Source organism: Microtus pennsylvanicus, chromosome 21 (genome assembly GCF_037038515.1).
Source record: "Microtus pennsylvanicus isolate mMicPen1 chromosome 21, mMicPen1.hap1, whole genome shotgun sequence".
NCBI classification, from domain to species: Eukaryota; Metazoa; Chordata; class Mammalia; order Rodentia; family Cricetidae; genus Microtus; species Microtus pennsylvanicus.
In genome coordinates this window covers 4772090-4796358 of record NC_134599.1, presented here as the reverse complement: position 1 = coordinate 4796358, position 24269 = coordinate 4772090, and the positions used below count along the sequence as shown (strand labels likewise).

Genomic DNA, 24269 nt, shown 5'->3' with positions numbered 1-24269 from the left:
AGCTCAGCTCCTGCTTTGGTTTGCATACACTCAGTCTTTGCTCTTTAAAACACACACGCACACACACCCCAATGCATTTAAAAAAAGACTTCCATTTTGAAAAATAAAAAGGTCTAAATTTGGAGATTCTTCTCTCCCTTTTTTGGGGGGGAGGGAAAGATAGTTCTTTTCTTTTTTGGTAATGTTAATTTTTCGGAAAAGACCTGAGGGAATGTTTTGCATTGTCAGTGGCTCAGACTTAGCTGCTTTTAGGAAGGTAGCTGCAGAACCCTCCGACCTAGGAGTTTGGGAATAGCTGCCGACAAAGTACTTCATGAATAGCTTGCAAGTAAATTTAGCCTCTTAATGCATTTTCGTAGGGATGGTAGACCTTTGTCACCAAATATGCTGTGGCATGTTCACCTTACCTGCGATTCTTTTTTTTTTTGTGTGTAGAAAAATATACTTGGTTTGGTTTCCTTGGCAACCTTGTGGGGGTGTCTTCTAATTTGCTACAGTCCATCTCCTGCCGATATGTCTTCCCTTTTGTTGCTCAGGGGCCAGCAGTGGTTACAAGCTGGAAAACACTTTATTTGTGCTGATTTTTCCTTTGGAGGAGTTTTGTGGCTGTGCATTTGAGGAGTTGCTTGCTTCCCCAAACACAAGCTCTAATCAGTATTGCTTTGACAACCCTACTCTCCATTTGCAACTCCTCGAAGGCACAGTCTCATCCTGCAGCTGACACTCCCTTCAGCCTGGTGGAGTCAGGGATGAAAGCAATATGTAAAGGATCTCATTTTAATGTCTGCATGTGAGATTTTTGTTTTTGTGGTGTTCAAACTGCTGAGATAGAAAGCATTGCATAGTGGTAGCAGGAAAACAATGTTCAGTGCTTTATTTCATATTAGTAAACTGAGATCTTATTCGTTGTTCTTTCTATAGCTATCTAAAATGTGCTCAGTTTTGACCTTTTGAAGTGAGTGATTAATGTTTCTTTCACCTCCAGTGCCTGCCGTAGGCTTTAGACACAGTGACACGGAAACCTGGAGGTTTCCTCCGGGTGTTTTGTGCCGTAGAAGCCCCGGTGATTATTGTCAGTCCTGAGTGTCCAGTGTGCGAGCAGAAGGAAGATGCATAGCCTAAATTTACCAGCTTCCATATATTTGTATTTCTTAGAGCGCTCCATCATTTTTGGACTGAGTTTGGTCTCAGAATAGAACAAAATATAAAATGCAGCTAAAGATAACAGAGATTGAGGGATAGAATCGACTTGGGCCATCACCGTGGGTGCTGCTGAGGAAACGAGCAGGGTTGTTGTTGTTGTTGTTTTGTTTTGTGCTTTGGTGGTGGTGGATTTTGAACCCAGGGACTTTGTAAGAAATGTAAGTACTGAATTGTACTGTGAGTCCCGGTCTTGTCTCTCTGTGTGTCCCCTCTCTATCTCTCTTTCTCTCTGTATCTCTGTTTCTGTCTTTCTCTCTCTGCCCCTCCCTTAATCTTCTCATTGTACAACCCAGGCTTGCCTAGAGCTCCCTAGCTGATACGGAGAAATCCTCCTGCCTCAGCATCCTAAGTGTTAGGATGACAGGTGTGATCCGTCATGCTCCTTTGACTTGTGTTTTATAGTAAATACATAAAACCTCAAATCTGATAAGCCCTCAGACCAGCTGAGTGTACGTGAGGATGCTGGGACCAAGATAGTAACAGACAAAGGTATCTGTGAGATCCAAAAGTAAAGCTTCAGCTATTTAAGGGATGACTAGGTTGCTGAACTCCCAGAGGAAAACTCCATAAATCCAGTCTCACATCTCAACCAAATGTCTAAAGTAGTTTTCCAGAGTTAAACCAATTTCTAAATAATTCCAAGTCGACTGAGAACTGAAAGGGAACAAAATCCAGCGCGTACTCGAGGTCTCAGCAGTTTCAACGCTTGTTTGTCGTTCTGTGTCCTGCATGTAGTATTACGTTTCTGGGCTGGTTAGAAGAGGCTTGCAGGCACCATCTACTTACGGGTTTCACTGTCTACTTTCTGAGAGCAAGGACTTATATAATGGAAGACCAGTTACTAAAGTCAGAACAATTAACATTTATGTGGCCCACTGTTCTATCTGCAAGCTGGATTTGTGAACGCTTTCATTTCTTGTCTTTCTTGGAGGCAAACCCTGTCTACCATTGTACCATACGTTGCATTTGGTGGCCACCTTTTCCTTGGAACTGGAGTTACACTCTTGAGCCGCTACGAGGGTGCTGGGATTTGAACCCTGGTCCTCTGGAAGGGCAGCCAGTGCTCTTAACTGCCGAGCCATCTCCCCCAACCCCCACTTTTTTTTTTAAAAAGGGATGGAATGGAGGTCCTGTTATGTAGCCCAGGTCTTAGCTTGTGTCCTTTACTTCAGCCTCCTGAATGCTGGGATTATAGGCACGTACTGCCACACCTGGTCACTATGTCATTTATGTCTCATGTTTTCTGGAATAGTTCCTTAGTCTTTTTTTTTCTTTCAAGATATTGTCACTTTGATAGTTATGTATAATGTCCCTCAGTTGATGGAGGTTATGCAGTTTTTTGGTGAGTCACTGCTGTCATTTATAACACGGGGTGACTTGAGGCTGGTCCCACCAGGAGCGGCGGATCACCCGAGGAAGAGTAAGGGGCTATGGAGGGGAGGGGGGAAGGGGAGAGAGAGAAGGGGTACCAGAGAAAGAGGAAAGAGAGAGGGGAGAGAAGAAAGAAGGTAGAGATGCAGAGGTTACCTCTTCAGAACATTCCCGCCACTGACTGTCAAGTGCTAGGATCTAAGGTGGTGCTACCATGCCCAGCTCTTTTTTTTTCTTTTAATTTGTTCAGTATTATATTTCCTTAAGGCATTTTTATACTTCATAAGTTTTGGTTGACTCTCTCCTTCATCCCCTATATCTCTGCCCCTCTTCCCTGATTAAGCCTTTAAACACTCCGGTCTTCTCCTTTTGCTTGGTATCACATAACTGCTGTTGCCTGCCTCACCAAACAATCTCTCTCCCTTCTCACGGGTCCCTCTCTAGTTTCCTGGGCTCTACACATACTCCCGCATACATGCATGTATTAAAATAGAAGCTAGGACCTGCGTTTTAAAGATTATCTGGTATTTGTCATTCTGAGCCTGGAATATCATATTTTTCAATTCCACACATTTTAATGTGAATTTTATTTTCTTTATGGTTGAATAAAATTCCATTGTTATAGGCACCACCTTTTCCTTGTCCATTCCTTAAGTGATGGTCGTCTAGGCTGTTTTTTTTAGTCGTTGTGAATACAGCAGCAATAGATGTAGACGTGCTAGAGTCCCTGTGCTAAGAGTCAGACTGCTTTGGTTATTTACCCAGGGTGGCACAACTAGGTCATGGACTTTCTTTTTTCAGTTTTTACAGAGGCTGCATCGGTTTACATCCCCACTGGCCATGACTAGGATTCTCTTCCTCACCTCCTTGCTGGCATTTGTTATCATCTGTTAGCTTTTGTTATCATCCGTTTTCTTGTTCATGATCGTTCTAGCTCGAGTGAAATGAACTCTAAAAGAAGTTGAAAACTTTTTAGACCTTGAAATTTTATGTATATGCATGTTTCGCCTGCCTGTATGTATGTGTACCACTTGTGTGAAGAGGGCACCGATTTCATTCTCAGTGTGGTTGCCAATGGTATGTCAAGTGTGTATCAGCTGTGTGAGTCTTCTGATGGAGTCTAGGGTCTCGTATATAGATCCTTTCATCTATAGTAAGGATTCTTTGACCTCTTTTCCTAGATGCGTCCTTTTTATTTCCATCTCTTACTACTCTTGCTAAGACATCGAGCCCTCCGTGGAGTAGCAGTGGAGAGTGTGGACACCTGGTCTTGTTCCTGATCTCAGGAGAAAAGATTTCATGAAGTTTTCCATTTACCATGAGCTGGCTCTAAGTTGGTCATAGAGAGCCTTTATAATGTTGGTAGGTCTCTTCATCTTTAGTTTTAATTATGAAGGGATATTGTATTTTTTTCCAAAGCTTTTTCTGCCTCTCTTGAGGTGGTAATGTGATTTCTGTCTTGGAGTTCATTTGTGATGTATTTCTTGATTTGCATGTATGGAACCATCCGTGTGTCTCCAGAATAGAGCCAACTTCATTGTGGTGGATGATTTTTTTTAAAATGTGATCTTGAATTCTGTCTGCAAGTATTTTTTGATAATTCTTTTTGTCTGAGTTCATCGGGAAGGTTAATCTGTAATTTGTGTGTGTGTGTATGTGTGTGTTCATCTGCCTTTGGTATTTGCCTCCATAAGATGAATTTGAAGTATTCCTTTTCTATTTTATGGAGTAATTTGAGAAGGACTGATGTTAGTTTTTCTTTAAAGGTCTGGTACAGTTAGTGTATTCTTTCAGGCCTAGCCTATGTTTTTGAGTTGGGAGATTAATTCTCATATAATATATCTTGACTGCAGCTTTCCCTCCCTCCATTCTCCCAGTCCCCTTCCTCACCACCCCTATTCCCCAGGTCCATGCCCCCTTCTTCTCCTAGAAAAGAGCAGGCCTCCCAGGGACATCAACTGAATATGATACAACAAGATACAATAACAGATACCGATGAAATTCAGAAAATCATAAGGACACACCTTAAAAACTTATATTCTACTAAAGTGGAAAAATCTAGAAGAAATAGATGAGCTTTTAGATATTTTCCATTTCATCTCTAATTTTGTTAATTTATATCTTTTCTCATTTTGGTTTGTCTGACCAAGGAGTTATTGATCTATTTTTATATTTTAAAGGAACATTGTTTCATCAATTCTTTGTATTTTTGCTTTGATTATTTTATTATTATTATTATTACGGTTTTTTGAGACAGGGTTTTTCTGTAGTTTTGGAGCCTGTCCTGGAACTAACTTTTATAGATCAGGCTGGCCTCGAACTCACAGAGATCCGCCTGCCTCTGCCTCCCAAGTGCTGGGATTAAAGGCGTGTGCCACCAACGCCTGGCTAATATCTTAAAAGATTAAAACAATCACAGTTATTTATTTGGGAGCTGTGTTGTGTGGGGTGCACATGCATGCTCATACAGTCGTGCACGCATGCCATGGCACGCCCACCACAGCACGCATGTGGAGGTCAGAGGATAGACAGTTTGTGTTGTGTGCTTCCTGGGAATCAAGCTCAGGTTGTCAGTCTTGGTGACCACGCCTTTACCTGCTGAGCTGTCGCTCTAGCCCCTCTTCTTGACCTTAATGACTTTACACCTGCTGCTGGTGAGCTTGACTAATCTTGTTTTCCAAGGCTATAAGGTACGTAATTAAGATATTTACTTGAGATTGCTCTGATTCTTGTGTAGGCCCTTATAGGTATGGATTTCCCTCTGAGAGCTAGTTTCATTGTATTGGAGGGGTTTTGGCAGGTTGTGTTGTCTTCGCTCGTTTCCAGACATTTTAAGATCTCCTTCTTCATTTCTTCAGCAAACTGTATATTATTAAACAGTGTATTGTTTAGTTTCTGTGAGTTTGTGAGTTTTCCTTAGTTTCTCCTGCTGCTGATTTCTAGTTTTATTCCACTGTAGTTAGATGGGATACAAAAAGTTATTTTAGTTTTCTTGTATGTGTTGAGACTTGTTCTCTGTCCTAATATATAATAATCTATTTTAGGATGTTCCATGGGCTGCTGAAGAGGATGTGTATTCTGCAGTATTTGGATGAAATGTTCTGTAGACGTCTTGTTAGGTCACTTTGATTTATGATGTCACTGAGATCTGATGTTTATTATTTTTTGTTAGGATGACCTGTCTATCGATGGGAATGGAGCATTGAATTCATTATTGCTGTGTGGAGTTAACTTCTGGCTTTATACCTAATAGTATTTGTTCTGTGGAATTGGGTGCTCCCATGTTTATGAGTATGCTTAGAATTGTAATGTGTTCTTGATGGGCTGTTCCATTGGTTAGCATGGACCTTCTTAAAAAATCCCCACTGATGGGACTGGAGAGATGGCTCAGCAGTTAAGAGGCTGCACCGCTGTTCTTGCAGAGTTCCGATCCCACCACCTATGTTGGGTGACTCAATCTCGCATTTTTTCAGAATATGTCCTGGTTCTTTTTGTCTCGGTTTAATCTGAAGACTTCTGCAGGTATTTACCGTGACTGTTGATGGTCTTGCCGTATAAAGGTAACATGCTGAGCACCCTTTCTGTCACTAGGAGAACGCCAGTTAGGCTAAACTCAGTGCTGCTCAGTAGTGTTCAATCCCCTGTAACTCAAGCTCCAGGCAGTCTGATGCCCTCTTCCGGCCTTCTCTGGCACCTCACTCCCACGAACACGTCCCACTCTCACATATGTGTAACTAAAAAGAAAAATCACAATATCTTGGGCTGGAAAGATGGCTCAGCAGTTAAGAGTGCATACTGCTACTGCAGAGGACTGGAGTTTACGTCCCAGTACCCACATGGTGGCTCACTGCCTGCATCTGGGGGAGTCTGACATCTTGGGCATGTACACACACACACACACACACACACACACACACACACACGCACGAACGCACACACACACACATCTTTAAAAAGCCCACTGAGTAGTTTTGGTTCAAGTCCAATCTTGCCAGATGCTAGAACAACTCCTGCTTATTTTCTGGCTGTTTGTTTGGAATACCTTTTCCATCCTTAACCCTAAGATAGTGTTTATCTTTGATGGTGAGGTGTGTTTCGTGGATGCAGCAAACAAATGAATCTTGTCTTAAAATCCAGTCTGTGTCTTTTGATTGAGGAGTGGAGACATTAGTATTCAGGATTATTATTGAAAAGTATGTATTAATTCTCATCATTTTGTTGATTTTATAGTAATTGGAGTTATTCTAATTCTCATTTGTTAAACTACTGTTCCAGTATATTTATTTTTTCCCCTGTAGCCATTTTGTTGTGTTTATTATTCTCTGAGTCCAAATAATTTCTTTTGGAATGCTCCATAGAGTCTGGTTAATGAATACAAATCCTTTTAGTCTGCCTTTATTATATAGAATGCTTTTCATCTCAATTATGACAATTGTATAGTAGTTAGTTATAGTTTTATAGTAGCTAGTTATAGACAGTTTTATAGTAGTTAGTTATAGTTTTATAGTAGTTAGTTATAGACAGTGTTACAGTTGAGTTAGCAGCTGTGGCCTTCCAGGACTTAAAATACATGGTTCCATGACCTTTTGACTTTTAAGATTTCTGTTGAGAAATCAGCTGTTATTCTGAGGGACCTGTCTTGGTATATGAGTTGGTGTTTCTCTCTTGCAGTTTCTAATACTTTTATTTTGTTCCGTATGTTTGATATTTTAACTCTGCTATGACACAGAGAGTTTCTTTTCCAGTCCTTTTGTTTGGTGGTGTTGTATGTGCTTCTTGTACTGGGTTGGGCCTCTCCTTACCTAGACTTGGGAAATTTTCTGCTATAATTATATTGAAAATATTTTCTACAACGTTTGCATGGAGTTCTTTTTATATGCCCACATTCATAGACTTAATCTTTTTATGGTGTCCAAGAGACCTTGCATTACTATTCCTATATTTTAAAATATTTATTTATTTATTGAGAAGAAAGAATGTAAGTATATAAACATGCTTGCAGGTGCCCATCGAGTTAGGAAGAGGGCATCAGCCTGGAGTCGGGTGGCTGTGAGCCACTGAATGGGTGCTTGCAACCAAACTCCATCCTCTGCCATATCAGCAACTGAGCCAGCTCTCCAGCCCGCATTGTACATTTTTTAAAAATATGTTTTTGACCTTGACTGAATATACTACTTTTCATACCTTGTCTTCAGGCCTTGAACTTCCGTCCTCTCTCTGACCTATCCTATGGTTTGACTTTCCACCGCCCTTTTTATTTGATGTCATTTCAGTTTGTTTTCTCTTCCATGTTGAACTCCATTTCATATCTTGTATTTACTTCTTCACTCAGCTGTTTGTGTTTTCTTTTTAAAGTCTTTTATTATATTATGTGTATGGGTATTTTGCCAGCAGGGATGTCTGTGTACCATGTCTGTACACTGCAGAGGCAAGAATAGGACAGTGCTTATAGAACTGAAGTTATAGATGGTTGGGATCCTTTGCAAGAGCAGCCAGTGTTCTTAACCACTCACGTCGTCATTTCTTTCCTTTTGCTTTAGATATTTATTTATTTATTTATTATGTATACAATGTTCCGTCTGTGTGTATGTCTGCAGGCCAGAAGAGGGCACCAGACCTCATTACAGATGCTTGTGAGTCACCATGTGGTTGCCGGGAATTGAACTCAGGACCTTTGGAAGAGCAGGCAATGCTCTTAACCTCTGAGCCATCTCTCCAGCCCTCCTTTTGCTTTAATAATTGAAATATTTTATGCATATAGGTGTTTTACCTACACATATACAGACCACAGGGCTAGAAGAGAGCATCGGATCCCCTGGTTGTGAGCTGCCATGTGGGTGCTGGGAATTGACATTTCCCAGTCCTCTGGTAGAGCAGCTCGTCCTGCTAACCACGGAGCCGTCTTTCGATAGCCCCATGCCTTACTTTCTTTGACCACAGCTGTCACCATTCTTCTGCCATCTCTGTCCAGAATGCCGTGTGACTCATGCTTATTGGTCGAACGTCATTTTGGGATTGGTAGATTTTAGAGGAGAGATTTTCTTGGATTTTTTATGTTTCTTGTGTTTGTTTTTTAAAAATTTGTTTAGTTGCCCTTCTTGTTTCAGTGGATGTGTATGCAGTGTTTGGAGGGACCAGGTTCTAAGTAGGGTTAAGCTGCTGGGTTTTTGTTTTTGTTTTGTTTTTGTCTGTTAGACTGGTATTCAGGGCACCAGACTCTAGCCTCACTCTTCCCTGTGAGTAGAACATTTTCTGTAATAGTAGCCACTACCCAGGGGTAGAATACTCTGAAAATAGAGTCATAGTTAGCTATGGAACATTTACCCCTTCAGTGACAGTCATTCTAGGCAGTAAAGAGACATTGATGGTACTGTGTATACCAATATGAGTTGTGTGGAATAAATGAAATAGAAAAGAAGAAAGACTCCAGAACAGTGGCTAGTATAGATGATAGAAAGAAGAGAGAGTACAGAGAACGCGGGTAAGGACAAAAAGAAAACGTGGCGTGGAGGGCGGGGAGGGGAGGTGGCTCTGTGCTAAGAGTGTGTGCCCGGTGAGCACATGGACCAGAGTTTGTATCCAGCATGTAGAAGGCGGTTGGGCATGGCAGCTGCCTGTAATCTCAGCACTCAGGAGGCATAGACCAGGAATCCCTGGACAGGCTGGTCACCTAGACAGCTAGACTTGGCAGGCTGTGGGTTCAGCCAGAGACCTAGCCTCATTCACCAATGTGGAGATTGATTGAAGAAGACACCCAGTGCTCACTTTGAGCTTTCATGTGCGCATATTCATAGTGCACATATGCCTGTGTACCTGAGTACATAAGACTACCCAGACCTACAAACACGCACGTGCGTGCTCACACACACATACATAAATACACACACACATACACACACACACGCAAAAACAAACAGGGTAGGGATGAAGGAATGACAGCTAAAGGTGAAGTGAAGAGGTAAAGATGGACTACTAGATACCAGCACAGTTCCTGTCTCAGGAAACTGAGGCACAGGGACGGCAAACTAGGCCAGCCTGTGTTTTTTGAGAGTGGAAAGGGCAGTCAGAAAGAATGAGAAAAGGGGAAAGGCAGTCTAGAGTAAGAAGAGCGTGGGCTGAGCTGGCCTGCCAAAGTGATACTGGGTGTGTGTGTATGTGCACCTTTGGTCTCTGGTGCACTTTGTGTCTCTGTGTTTGGGGAATAAGCTCCTAGGAGTGGGATCTCTGGGTGGAAGGGCAAGCGGGTGTTCCCTGCAGTTTGGCGTGCACGAGCTCTTGCCTGTGCCTGCAGGCACACTATCACAGCATGTTGCCACAATTTGTGATTTTTTAAAACCAGCCTGGAAGATAAGCAGTGCTATCTCAGAATAGTTTTAACTTGAGTTTCTTGTTAGGTGGGGGAGCTAGATATCTTTAATATGCTTTTTGCGTTTCTTTTTTATCTCCGTTTCTGTAGCTGTTCTTCTCTAGGTTTTCTGTTTTATTTTTAGAAGTTCTTCATATATTAGGATATGTGTGGGGGTGGGGTTCCACAGACACTCTTGGTGATTTGCTAGGAAGACTCGTTACAGAACAGAAGCAGTCAGAAAGGAGCGTGGGAAGGAATCTGTAGGAAACCCAGGACGAACTTCTGAGGTCTCTCTTCTCCTTCTGTGCAGCGACAGGGTGCACCAGCGACGGGGCGCACAGTGACAGGGTGCACCAGCGACAGGGTGTGCCAACAACGGGGTGCACAGCGACGGGGTGCAGTGACAAGGTACACCAGCAGCTGGGTGCACGGTGACAGGTGCGCCAGCGACAGGGTGTGTCCAGTTCTCCCTGGGGAAGTGTGGCAACACACTACAGTGTTGTTCACAGGAGAACCAGCTGGACACCAAGTGCCTACGGCTGACACTGGAGCTGCTCATGTAGTCTTTTTTCCGGGGACCGTGTTTGATTCCCATCATCCACATGGTGACTCACAGCTGTCTAACTCCAGTTCCAGGGGCTTCAATGGCCTCCAGGGGCTCCAGGCTCACAGGTGGTACGCAGACATTTATGCAGGCAAAACACCCGTGCACATAAAATAAAAATAAATAAAAATTAACAGCAATAAAAAGTCTAAATCACCGAAGGGCTTCTTATAAATTGAGTTGTTTGTGCCATGTAGCCAGTGAGCCACCATTACTAAGGTTTTGCTGCTGGGTTCCACTGACATATTCGTCTGTGCTTGGGGTGGGGGGAGTGTGAGGATTGAGAAATGGCAGGTAGAGAAAAAAGAGATGGAAGAGAAAAGGCAGAGACGCGGGAAAGAGTTGGCAGGGTATCCAGTAAGTACTGAGATCTGCTGGCATTTATTTCTCATAGACTTTCTATGCCTCAGTCCAAAGAGGAAGGGGAAGGCAAGAGGCTTCTTTACTAAGATGCAAGGAACAAACGTAGTAATTACCTTCTTAATACCCAGAACACCAAGTAACCACATCCTAGGTCAAAACATCCGGACAGTAGCCACACCTGTGTCAAACCTCCTGTCACATAACCTGGAAGGAACAAAAATGGATCTGTGTTCTCTTTCCTTTAGTCAGGGTGGAGGGCTCCACTTTTGTGGGCTCCCATGGTTAGGGGAAGGTAGGGATCTTCCTGAATTGTCAGTTTGTAGATGCCAGAAACTAAAGGCCACACTGTTAGGCAGGCCTATCTAAGGAGTGGACTCAGGCTTGTTCACCCCCTTTTGGGGGTACGATACACACACACACACACACACACACACACACACACACACACACACACACACATTTTCATTGTTTATTTTTTTTTACCATGGAAAATTTTAAGCAGTTACATTGATCCATCTTTTCCTTCTTGATTTTTGAGCCAAATAAGAAAGGTTTTATTTTTATTTCCATATCTTATTTATTTGTATTATGTATGTATGTATGTATGTATGATGTGTCTGTCTGTCTGTCTGTCTGTCTGTCTATCGGCAGGATTTCTCTGTGTGGCCCTGGCTGTCCTAGAACTCACTCTGTAGACCAGGATGACCTGGAATTCAGAGATCTATTTTCCTCTGCCTCCTGAGTGCTGGGATTAAAGATGTGTGCTATCACGCCTGACTTCTAGATTTTATTTTTAAAAATGTTATTTGAACCAGGGACATAGCTCAGTTGGTAGAGTGCTTGCCATGCACGTGCAAGGCCTTGGGTTTGGTTCCCAGCATGACATGGTCAGGCATGGTAACATTCCCAGTACTCGGAATGTAGAGGCAGGAGGATCAGAAGTCATCCACGACCATGTAGAGGGTTCAAGTCTGGCCTGGACGACATCAGACCCTGGGTAATTTTTTCTTTAATAAACCTCTAGTTCACGTGGAGTTTATTGTGTAGGTTGGTATGAGGAGTAGGCCCATTTGGGGCAGCTTCTTTTTCTCCTTTTGACTGTCCTGTGTATCTCAACATCACTGGCTGGACATGTCTTAGCCTCATGCTTGCATTTGTTTACCCTGTACTTCATCTTTGTCCTAGAGATCTGTTGGTCTGCTCATACAGTAGGACCACGAGTCTTTGAAGCTCTTGAAGGTTTGACATCTGTGGACACAGCCTCTCTGCCCTACCAAGTCTTCCAGGGCTTTCCCTTCTATTCTTGTCTGTTACTCCAATTGAATCTTACTTCTCCGGGTCCAGGATAAGATATCTGATGGATTTTTTTGAGATATTAGCTTTCCTTCTTTATTTTAATGACCATTATCTGATAAAATTGTCTTCTTATCAAGAACATAGTTTATATTTTTATTCCAAGTCAGTTGTGTAGTTTTGGAACATTGTGTTTTTTTTTTTTTTCTTTTCTCCTGGATGGATTTCCTCTCCTCCAAGCTGTGTAATCCAGGCTGGTCTCTAGCTAACACAAGATGTTTTTTAGTCTCTTAAATGTTTGGATTATAGCCTTGTTTGAGGCTAGTCTGGGCTACATAATAGGAAACTGTTTCGGAGAAAAACAAACAAACTGAGTGCTGGGATTATAGGTGTATACTATCATATTATAGGTGTATACTATCATATTAAATTTGCACATGGATATTTGATCTTTCCTGCCCTCTGCCATGCTGGGAATTGAATCCAGGGCTTCACATATGGTAGGCAAGCACTATGCCACTTAGCTACTCCTGATCTCTTTGATTTTCTTTTTTGTATGTCATGAACAGTATTTCTGTTTCATCTTTATCATTTTCCCAGGGTCTGCTCATGTTAAGTGTATTCTGTGCACAGAATTGGGCTTTTGGTTCCTTCTTTCCTTGAATACATAATGGTCAGTCTTGACTCTCCTGCCTCAATCTCTTAAGTTTGAGGGTTTATGACACCAGCCCTGACTAGCAGCTGGTGTTTCTTTTCTTTCTAAGACAGGTCTCACCATATATTCAGGCTGTTTTGTAACTCCCTAAGTAGGCCAGGCTGGCCTTGAACCACAGAGCTCCACCTGCCTTTACCTCCTGAGTGCTGGGATTAAAGTCGTATGCCACCATGTCCAGCAGCAACTGGCATTTCTAAAATAAGTAGGGTGTTTTGGGGCTAGTCTATTTGCTTGTGTGTACATACATGCATTTGTCTATAAATGCCTGTATTATGCACACACACACACACACGATGCTGGGAAAGTATCTATCAATTTATATATATATATATTTTAAATATTTATTTATTATGTATACAATATTCTGTCTGTGTGTATGCCTGCAGGCCAGAAGAGGGCACTAGACCCCATTACAGATGGTTGTGAGTCACCATGTGGTTGCTGGGAATTGAACCCAGGACCTTTGGAAGAGCAGGCAATGCTCTTAACCACTGAGCCATCTCTCCAGCCCCCAATTTATATATTTTTTATATCCTGAATGAGCATTAGATGTTAGATATCTTTGTCCTGACTGGAGACAGTTAATGTGATGGATTATGTGAATATATTTTAAAAATTCATTAGTGTTGCATTTGAGAATAATTCCCCTTGAACGTGATACATTATATACACAGACACATAGGGCAGTCTCAGGTTGCCCTTGAACTCTTGTAGTTACTGAAGATGACCTTGAATTTATGATCCTGGCACCTCTACCTGTCAAGTGCTAAGACTTTAGATATGTACCAAATAGTTCAGCCAATGTGTGCAGTTCCGGGGATCAAACCCCAGGGCCTCATATATTCTAGATAAGCATTCTCCTGACTAAACTACATCTTTATCCTGTGATGCGGTATATTTTGGTATGAAGCTATGCCCTGTTATTAGTATTTTACTTAGATTATTACGGAAGTCTAAATGTAGTTGGTTTTGTAGGTACCTACCTACTATCTATCTATCTATCTATCTATCTATCTATCTATCTATCTATCTATCTATCTATCTATCTATCTATCTTTGTGTGTGTGCAGTCTGTCAGGGTTGGTGATCATTGTCTTCAAAAACCACACTGGGCTGTTCTTGTTCTTTCTGTGTGCTCCGAGGTCATTTCACCTGACTACCTGAGTGGAAGCCTTGGCAGGATTCTGCAGTGACTTAAGGAGTAAGTCCACTCCATTTCTTGAAGTCTGGCTAATTGTTTTTTCTTGTGTAGAATCAGTTTCTGTGTTTCATTTGTTTAAAACGTCCATCTCCTCTAGATTTTCCCATTGTATGTGTATAGTAGCTTCTTGAATTTTAAAAATCTGATTTTTTTCTGTTTGTGATTTATATTTAGGCATTTCATTTTATCCCTTTTTGTTGGTAATTAACTAATCATAAGGGTTATTATCAGTACTTCAAAATTTCTCTCTCTCTTTTTTTTTTTGGTTTTTCAAGACAGGGCTTCTCTGTAGCTTTGGTGCCTGTTCCGGAACTAGCTATTGTAGACCAGGCTGGCCTCGAACTCCCAGAGATCCACCTGCCTCTGCCTCCAGAGTGAAATATTCTGTTTTTAAAGATGAACTTTGGGGTTTGTTCTGTTATATTTCTGCCATTTTTGGGGCGGGGAGACTCTTCCCTGCATTTATTTTCTTAATTCCTTGTGGCTCCCTTTCTCATTCGGGACAGGGTTTGTGGTAGAGTCAAGGCTGACGGTGAATTTATAATCCTGCTTCAGCCTCCATTGCTGCAGCCCCACAGGTGTGCATGGCCTGCCAGGCCCTGCTGCTCTTCTTTGCTTTGTTGATTTTCAGTGTGTTGTTAATTTTGTTTCCCCTTTACATTGAAAAGCTATTTAATACTACACAGTTTTGACAGAGATGTATCTTAGATGTGTCTTTATCTGAATTCTTAGATTTGGATATTTTCGTTACTACTTTCAAGAAATTGCTCTCATTTTTGCTTTTGACTTTTCCCACTTGACACAATGTGTGTGTATTATTATGTGTGTAAAACTTCCTGTAGGAAGTTTTTTTGTTCTTTGATTTTGTTTGTAATTATATTTTGTTTCATTTTGTCTAAAGAATGCTGTTCATGTTACTTCTGTTCTTGGGACTTCATGTTTCCTCCAGGATTGTTTAGTGAATATTTTTGAAAAGCAAGTATCACCTCTATGTGTTCAGAGTTCGGTATGTGCCTGAATCAGCTGCCTTATTCGTGATGATATCTAGATATTCCAGCTTCTGTTTTTTTTTTCCTGGTGATACTGTTTCTTTTTTCTCCTGTTGTTCCTGTAGTTTCAGAAGTTATTGCTACCTTCTTGGGTGCTAACAAATCACTGTGTTTTCCAGAAGTGTCTTAGCGTGGAAAAGCGGCCTTCTCTCTACTGTTTTCCAGCCTGGATCCTGCTTCATCGTTTATAAAGACACATGATTCCCACTTGCTTCTCATTGTGTTTACTTGCTACCCGTATTTTTGCCCATTCTTGCACTATTATGTCTGAATTGTTTCAGTTCTGGCCTTTATACCCAATAGAACTGTTAGATTTTGCTGTGTTAGCTAGCATGAAAAGATCCGGTTGCTTAAGCTCATTTACACTCATTGACAGCCAAATTAAACACATTTGTATTTACTTATATAATCAATATATTTGGTCTAATTTTCTCTATCTATAATATAAAATATTAAAATAATTATACATGTGTATATCTACATATATTTTTATTTTTAGTAAGTATACACACATGTAATTATAGACACATATAATACTTTTGACTTATGATCAGTTTATTTGATTTATATATTTTTTGAGGAAATTTGGGATTGTTTTCTTTTTTTCTGGTACTGGGAAGTAATTTAAAGGGCTCTTGTGTATTAATAAGCTCTCCTCCATTGAGTTATATTCTCAATCATTTTTAAAGTTTTGTTTTGAGACTGGATCCTGCTCAGTGGACCTTACACTCACTGTATAGTCTAGAAGGGCCTCACATTTGTGATTCTTCTGCCTTTGTTCCTAGTGCTGGTGTTACAGGCATATACACACCATGCTTGGCTCAGGCTGCATTGTAATCTGGTCTCTCTGTCTTTAGGGGATTCTCAACAGTGAGCAGCGATAGACTGGGTTATAATCTGTTCTCTCTCTTCCTGCCATTTGATTTGGAGGGAAAAATCCTTTTGCTTCTAACTAATAACCACATAGCCATCAACAAGCTTGAGTAAATGTATTCTATTTTGTAAATGTGTCTTGTGGGGGCCGGAGGGATGTCTTTTTTCTCATCTGGAAGACCAGAGTTCTGTTTCCAGCACCCACATGAGGTGGCTCAGTCACAACTGCATATAACTAGCTCCAGAGTACTGCTGCCCTCTTCTGGCTTCTGCAGTCCCTTGCACTCGTGTGTTCTCTCTCTCTCTCTCTCTCTCTCTCTCTCTCTCTCTCTCTCTCTCTCTCTCTCACACACACACACACACACTCACAGTTAAAAAAATTGGGCGGTGTTGGCACACGACTTTAATTCCAGCACTCAGGGAGGCAGAGGCAGGGAGATCTCTGTAAATTCGAGGCCAACCTAATTTACAAAGCAAGTTCCAGGATGGTCAGGGCTACACAGAGAAACTCTGTTTTGAAAAATAAACAAAACAAGACAAAAAACCTAACCCCCATCCTTTTGAGTTCACTATCAGAGAATGGAGCCATTAGTTCCTACTCCTGCTCTCCCCCCAGCCTTAAAAGTCTTCATTATGAAACATTATCTGAATCACTAGTGGCTTGGTTTTAGACTAGGCTGGCCTCAAATTCCAGAGATCCACTTGCCTGTGCCTCCTGAGTACTGGGATTAAAGACGTGTGCCACCACTGCCTACCATAGTGTTGTTTTTTTTAAAGCACATATTATAAATCCTTTCCAGACTAAAGGTTTTAAATACTCTGTTGTCCATATGGTGTTGCAGATATACATTCATATAGCAGTCCTTGGAACATCCCAAAATGAACAAACCAGATAAAATATGGAGAGACAAAACATCTGAAATATATATATACACACACATATATATATTTATACATTTATATTTTATATATATAATAGAAATAGATATATTTAAATATAACATATATTCATATATTTATACATATATATTTCATGTCATTTATAGTAAATGTACACCCTCTTGTGTCGGTGGGATACTGAGGTGTGACAGGCTACAGGTGTTTTAGGATTAGTGACAAATCTCCAAAGATACCACCCACAGTCTTTGCTGGAGAGCTGGAATGTGAGTCATAAAGAGGCCATTGCATTGTCAAAGAAGGTGTGTGCTGGCTCAAGTTCATTTCCACAGTACCCACTGTAGCACGATTAATAAAAATCAAGAGACAGATATTAGGGTTCAACCTATCAGAAAAGCAAAGTAGCCAAGCCACTAGAGATCTCTTACCACTATGAAATCTTCATATTGAAAGAGAGCCAGTTCCTGTCTCATCCCACCTTATATTCCTCTTTAGTGCTGGGATTAAAGGCGTGCACCACCGCCCGACCTCTATGGCTGTCTTGTGTGGCTGCTGGGATTAAAGGCGTGTGTTACTACTACCTGGCCTGTATGGCTGACCAGTGTGGCTGTTTTGCGTTCTTGTCTTTAGGCAAGCTTTACTTATTAAGATACAAATGAAATATCACTACATCCCCCCCCTTTTTTGTCTAAAATAAAAAAGCTATTACTAATATAAGAAAAGCTATATGTAGTAAGTACAATAACTATATGCAATATATACAGGCAATAAATATATCAATAATGCCTAGTCCATTTGCATTTGACAAATTCAGAGAAAATACTCCATATCTATTTTATCTTGGTGAGTCCAAAGTCTTTTACTTAATTTACTTTCTATCATAACTTGCTTTATGCTTCTGGTAAACAAGAAAAACTATAGCTATCTAATCTTCAACTCCTTCAGAGACCCAAGAAGGAAATAATATTATCTGAATAAGCAGGAAGAGCAAGCAACTTCCAATAAAAAATGTGAGAAATGACAGAAACAGCTGGCTGCCTGGACAGTCACCCAAAGTTCCTCTCCAATGTTGGGCCATCCATCTTTGGCCTACAGGCCTAGCATATCTTACAGACTTTCTGTGAAGCAGGATATTCTGAAGGGCTGTCCTACCTTGTCTTGACAGTGTTTGGCAGTCACTCTCTTTTGTGTCCTGCTTGTCAATTAGGACAGCATACTGTCAGCAGTCAAGACAAGGGCATTTTCTTGCCCAGTGGCTTACTTTTGCCAAAAAGAAAGTAAACTACATGTGGAATTTCTTTGATGCCCTTATATTCTCTGAAGTTGATTGGTGCTGCCAGGAGCAGACATGTCTCATTGTCATAAAAAGAAAAAAGCCTGTTATTAAAACATTTTAAATGCCATATTCTGTAGCTCTCTGAAGTGTTTGAAGATGGCCTGTCTATCTAAAATTTATCTTTGTTTGACCTTGAAAACATACCTAATGTGACTACAAGTTTGATTGTAATACTACTAACCTGCATTTCCTTATTATCCTAAACAGTTGGTAATAATAATTTTCAGTGGCTAGAAATTTGCATTACATTGTTAGATGAGTTATATAGGTATAATAATACCTTGAACAAGAGTAGATATCTATCTACATTTTGTTCTAATGAAACTAATCTCAAATTTGTATCAATATACAAAATTTGTATACAATATCCAAAAATCCAATCCAATGTAAAACATTTAAAATGAGTAGTTGCTTTTTAGAAGTATTCAATAATTTACCTTTTTATCTTATCATATCTCTATCCCTTATTTCTTTTTAGAGTAGATTCATTAATCTACCCTTTTATCTTATTACCTTGAATCTAATTTCCTTTGTTTAGCTTTTTTCCTGACCATTATCAATAGCAACTTTTAATCAACCCCCTTAAACAGTGACAAATATTCATATCCCCTTTATCGAACAAAACCATCCACCCCACCTCTTGAGAATGTGGGCATTGTATTCTTAAATTTACTTCCTGCTGTCTGGGGGTGCTGGTGCCTTAGGGGAGCCTGAAAAGAAAAATTTGAGTCAATTGTCAAGTCCCAGGAGAAGTATCTGTATCTTTTTTTTTTTCCAGTCTCTGTGTTATGGGAAAGGGCAGAGCTTGTCTCAAGTCCTGGTAGGAGTAGTCTGTTAGGCTGGATCATCTCTGTGAGCCACCTTGAAATTGTTCTGAGCAGTTTGTAGTCCAAAGCCAATATTTAGGTGTTGTTGTTCAGCTTAGCGGTATTATCATATAGTCCTGGAGGAGTCGTTGTTGTGGGGCCCCATCTTCCTTTTGAAGACTTCAAATGTCACTGTTAGGCATGCTCATGGTTCACTGCAGAAAACTGATAGAAACTCAAACCTGAAATCATGTACAGGAAGGTAGATGAAGCCTTTTTCTAACTTAGTTCTCTGTATGACCATTAATATCATAACAAAAAGTTTAAATATACACATTAATCATATAAATCTTATACATTAAGAATAGCTGTTAAAGAGTCCATATAAAACCAAAGGATTATGAGATTAGTGGCAATAGAACAGTCCTTAAATATTTGTTTTTCTTTTGTCCCATATCAGGTGGCCCTTCTGACATGAGACATATTTTGGATTTCACTTTAATAAGCATTAAATAATTTGCATTATTTGTCTGTAGAGAACAGCAGAAACAAACATTTGGGGAGATTTATGAAATTTCATCCTGTTGGAAATGTGGTATACTGTAGAAGGAGCTGCAGGCAGGCCTGCTTTTTGTCCCACCCAGCTCCCACATGGTTAGCTTTACACCCAGAATAACAACACACAAATTGTATTCATTTAAACACTGCCTGGCCCATTAGTTTCAGCCTCTTATTGGCTAACTCACATCTTAATTAACCCATTTCTAATAATCTGTGTAGCACCACGAGGTGGTGGCTTACCAGGAAAGATTCAGCATGTCTGACCTGGCGGCTGGCTCCATGGCGGCTGCCTCACTGCCTTACTACCCAGCATCCTGTCCTGTTTACTCTGCCTACCTAATTTTCTGTCCTATTAAAGGGCCAAGGCAGTTTCTTTATTAACCAATGAAAGTAACAGATAGACAGATGACCCTCCTCCATCAGTATACTTTACTCTTTCTCTTGAGATATATTTCCTGGATGATTTGTCCTTTTTCTTCAGATGTTTCATTTGTCCAGTAGTCTTCAGATTCCTTAGCTGGATACCTTTATTCTTCTGAAAAGACAGAAACAAAACCCTTTTCTAATCCTAATTTTGGGGAGATTGTTTTTGATAAGTTATATCTGATCAAATGAAAAGCGTTTGTTAGTTTTATAGGTTAGATTAGATTAAATGACCATGCTATTTGATGAATTATCTTCTAATTAATATCTCTTAATTCTATTATTCAAATTTAATCTTTATTAATTTCGATGGTATTCATAACTTTTCTTTTTTCCTGTGGAAACAAAAGCAAAGCCCCTTCCCTAAGATAATACATGTCCTGGTTTCCACTCTGAAGTCAGTATATCTTTAAAGTATATCAGCTTATTTAATTCCGTAGTTTTTCCTACTATTCAGTGTCTCTCTATAAATGTTGTTCCTTTCTCATTAGCGTTAAGAAAACTCAAAGTTAATAAAGCATTATGCAGTCTATTTCTGGGGGTCTTTATCATCTCTTTCTGTTTATTTCACATATCCTTTAGAGTTCAATTTGATCTTTCTATAACTGCTTGTCCTGTAGAATTGTGTGGTAACTTGTAAAATGTTTTATATTATAATAAGCAAAAAACTGTTTCATTTTCTTAGAGACATATGCTGGAACATTGTCTGTCTTTATTTGTGCAGGTATACCCACAATGACCATAACTTCTAGCAAATGTGTGATTTACCAAATCAGCCCTTTCTGAACTCAAAGCAGTTGCCCATTGAAAATCTGAATAGGTGTCAAGGGTGTGGTGTACATATATAAGTTTTCCAAATTCTACAAAATGGAACACATCCAGATTTCATTCTTTTGTGTACCCTTTGAATTACTTCCTGCAGGTAGTAGTGTTTGGTATTGACATGATTTTTTAAAATGAAATTCTGAGGCCTTCAGCACATTGCCAATCAATAATTGATCAATTTCTGCATTACCTTGTGCTAGAGGGTTTAGCAGACCTGTATGGGATTGGATGTGTGTTATGTATATGGGATGGTCCCTATTCCTGACTATATCTTGTAACTGAATAAATAATAAAGTCAATTATGTATCATCTGGCATAAATTCAGCAGTTTCAATATGCAAGACAACTCCTACTGCATATTGTGAATTGGTAACTAAGTTGAGAGTTTCTTTAAAGTCCCTTTAGTACCTTTAAAAGAGCCTATAATTCTGACTTTTGGACAGAATCATAAGGGCTTTGATCCACTTTACTTAAATTTTCTACTTTGTAACCTGCCTTTCTTGATTTTTATTTTGCATCAGTATAGAGTGTAGGGGCTCCAGTTATTTGTGTGTCCTGTACAATGTGGGGAAAGATCCAGCTAGTTCTCTTTATAAGTTGAGTTCTATTGAGTTCTATTGCTTTTGGGATAGTTGTTGCTAATCTCTCCCAAAAATTTACTACAAGCTCTTTGCTAGGGTTCACTTTCTTTTCATAATTTGTCAATTTCATCATTATTAAAAGATACTATAATCTCGGCTGGGTCTCTTCCTGCTAATTGATAAAGTCTCAATTTTCCTTTTATCTCAGAGACCCTTTTCCACATAAGTTTTTAATTTGTTTATGTGGTAAAAAAAAATCCATGCTAAGATAATATCTTCCCTCTGCATTCAAAGCTGCTGCGTGGCTTAAATCAGGGTGTGGCCATCATATACAGGTTGCTTTATTTTATTTTATTTTGGTTTTTTAAAGACAGGGTTTCTCTGTAGTTTTGGAGCCTGTCCTGGAACTAGCTCTTGTAGACCAGGCTGGCCTCTAACTCACAGAGATCTGCCTGCTGCTGCCTCCTGAGTGCTGGGATTAAAGGCATGTGTCACCGCTGCCCAGTTTACAGCGTAATCTCTTTCTCCAAGAATTTGATCTTGGGAGATTTTCCTACCTCTAGCTTTACTCCATTGTTTAATAATCTTAGCCTCTTCTCTGAGCCAGGTACTCCATTTTAATTGTGCACCAAGCTCTGCCTTTAGCAATTCTATCCAGCCTGTAGGATAATTCTTTTACAAACAGACCAGAAGTTTAACATTTGCTTCACAAAAGATGAATGCATGCCACATGAGAGTATTGCTTCCTTGAATCTCCTTAAATCTAACATTGGCACAGGAGTCCAGTTAGCTGTAACAGAGCCTCTGTCATTTGGCAATTTCTGTAAGGTCACTGGATATATTGAGGTTGGTTATCTGAAAACCTTAGGCTGTTCCTCTCTACTCTTATAATGCAGTGCTGAAATAGTTTTTTCATTAAATTCCTCTGTCTGGATTTGAATATCTCTGTTATCTGTTTTATTAGGTTTTTTTCTAAGTCCTGTATTTTAGCACTCAGATTAACCAACTTTTTAGTGATAAATCAAAATGATCAAGCTGCTGTTTGTTTAACATTTGCCATTACATAAATCACACCTAAATTGGTTGTCCTCTCATTTAATACTTCCATTTTCAAACTGTCCAGTGTGTTATCATAAAGACAGAAATCCCTCCAATGTAGTGTATTATCATACAGACAGAAATCCCTCCAATGTAGTGTGTTATCATACAGACAGAAATCCCTCCAATGTAGTGTCCAGTGTGTTATCATACAGACAGAAATCCCTCCAATGTAGTGTGTTATCATAAAGACAGAAATCCCTCCAATGTAGTGGTGTTTCCCATTTTTTAAATGTGGGAAAAAACTCTCTCTTTTAACTAATCCTCCCTTTAAGAATTCCCAGTTGTCTTATCCAATCAGCTGAGAGTGTTGATGAAGATGTGATGCTTATTGCTGCTGCATAGAGCAATAAAATCAAAGCCTGACTGGATTTCAAGGCAGCTACGTAGTTTGGCAGCAGCCCGAGAAGGGGGTTTAGGGACTCTAGGCAACCCATGGAGGGGGGGAGGGAGGGAAAGGAGGGAGGGAAAGAGGGAGGGAGGGAGAGAGAGAGAGAGAAAGAGAGAAAGAGAGAGAGAGAGAGAGCTGTCTGAAAAAGCACAGGAGATAGTCAGATAAAGCATATGTGGTGGGGGGGTGAAGGCAGAACCAGCTAGTCTAGGACTGGTGAGTCCTATGGCATTTGGAGCCCAGGTGCTTCTGGAGTTTGGGTGGCAGCTGGAGACAGTTTCAGAGAGGCTACAAGAGGTAAATCCCAAAGTTGCTCAGAGCCTTGGGGAAAGAAGAAAAGAAAGCCTAGCTGGGTGGGGACTGTGCTGGTGGCTAAAAAGCTACAGGCAAATGGCTTTTTTGGGAATTTGTACTCCAAATGTTGGGCACCAAATATAGAACAATTAATAAAAAACCAGGGACAGGTATTGGGGTTCAGTCTGAAGATCAGAAAAGCAAAGCAGCCAAGCCCCTAGAGAGCTCTTACCTCTATGAAATCTTCAGCTGAAAGAGAGCAAGTCCTGTCTCATCCCACCTTACATTCCTCTCTAGTGCTGGGATCAAAGGTGTGCACTACCACCGCCCAGCCTCTATGGCTAAGTAATATGGCTACTGGGATTAAATGTGTGTGCCACCACTGACTGGCCTGTCTAGCTAACTAGTGTGATTGTTTTGTATTCTGGTCTTCAGGAAAGCTTTATTTATTAAAATACAAATGAAATCACTACAGCCCACTGGCAAAGCATGCTGGACTGAAGGAAGGACCATGTATTTCGGGGCATAAGCTAGCCATGCGGGCAGCCAGGTGCCGGGGACGCAGCCTCGCAGCTCATACTGCAACAGAGTGGAGCCCGATGTGATGGACTAAATCCACTTAAAAACCTGAGAGGGCTTAAAAAGGAGAGAGAGAGAATTTAAGACAGCTTTTTGCTGTTTGTGGGATGCGTGCTGCGGAGAAATTGTCCTGACTCAGCAGCAGGAAAAAACTGGCTGTTTTAAAATGCCGGCTCTGGGCTATGCCGCCATTGCGATCTCTGTCTGACTCCTGCGGGAGACAGAGCTTTTGAATGGAGCATTTGGAGTAAAGTGCTACGGCTTGCTTGAGGGCATTGTGGACTGCTGTGTGCCTGGAACTGTGTGTGGCTCAGGGGCACCAAATGGCTCTGAGGCAGGAGCGGCTTGGCTCAGCTCTGCCATGCTGAACTGTGCTGGTCTCAGGCAGGAACTACCGTAATTACTGTAATAATAGTGCAGTTAAGGTTTAGACTGGGCAGGACACAGGCAGTACCATA

General features: G+C 40.6%; 1 protein-coding gene across 2 annotated transcripts in view; it reads left to right on the top strand.

Annotated features, from left to right (window-relative positions):
- Actr3b (actin related protein 3B) overlaps positions 1 to 24269 on the top strand; it is a 90174-nt gene that overhangs the window by 675 nt on the left and 65230 nt on the right. The window lies entirely within an intron of this gene.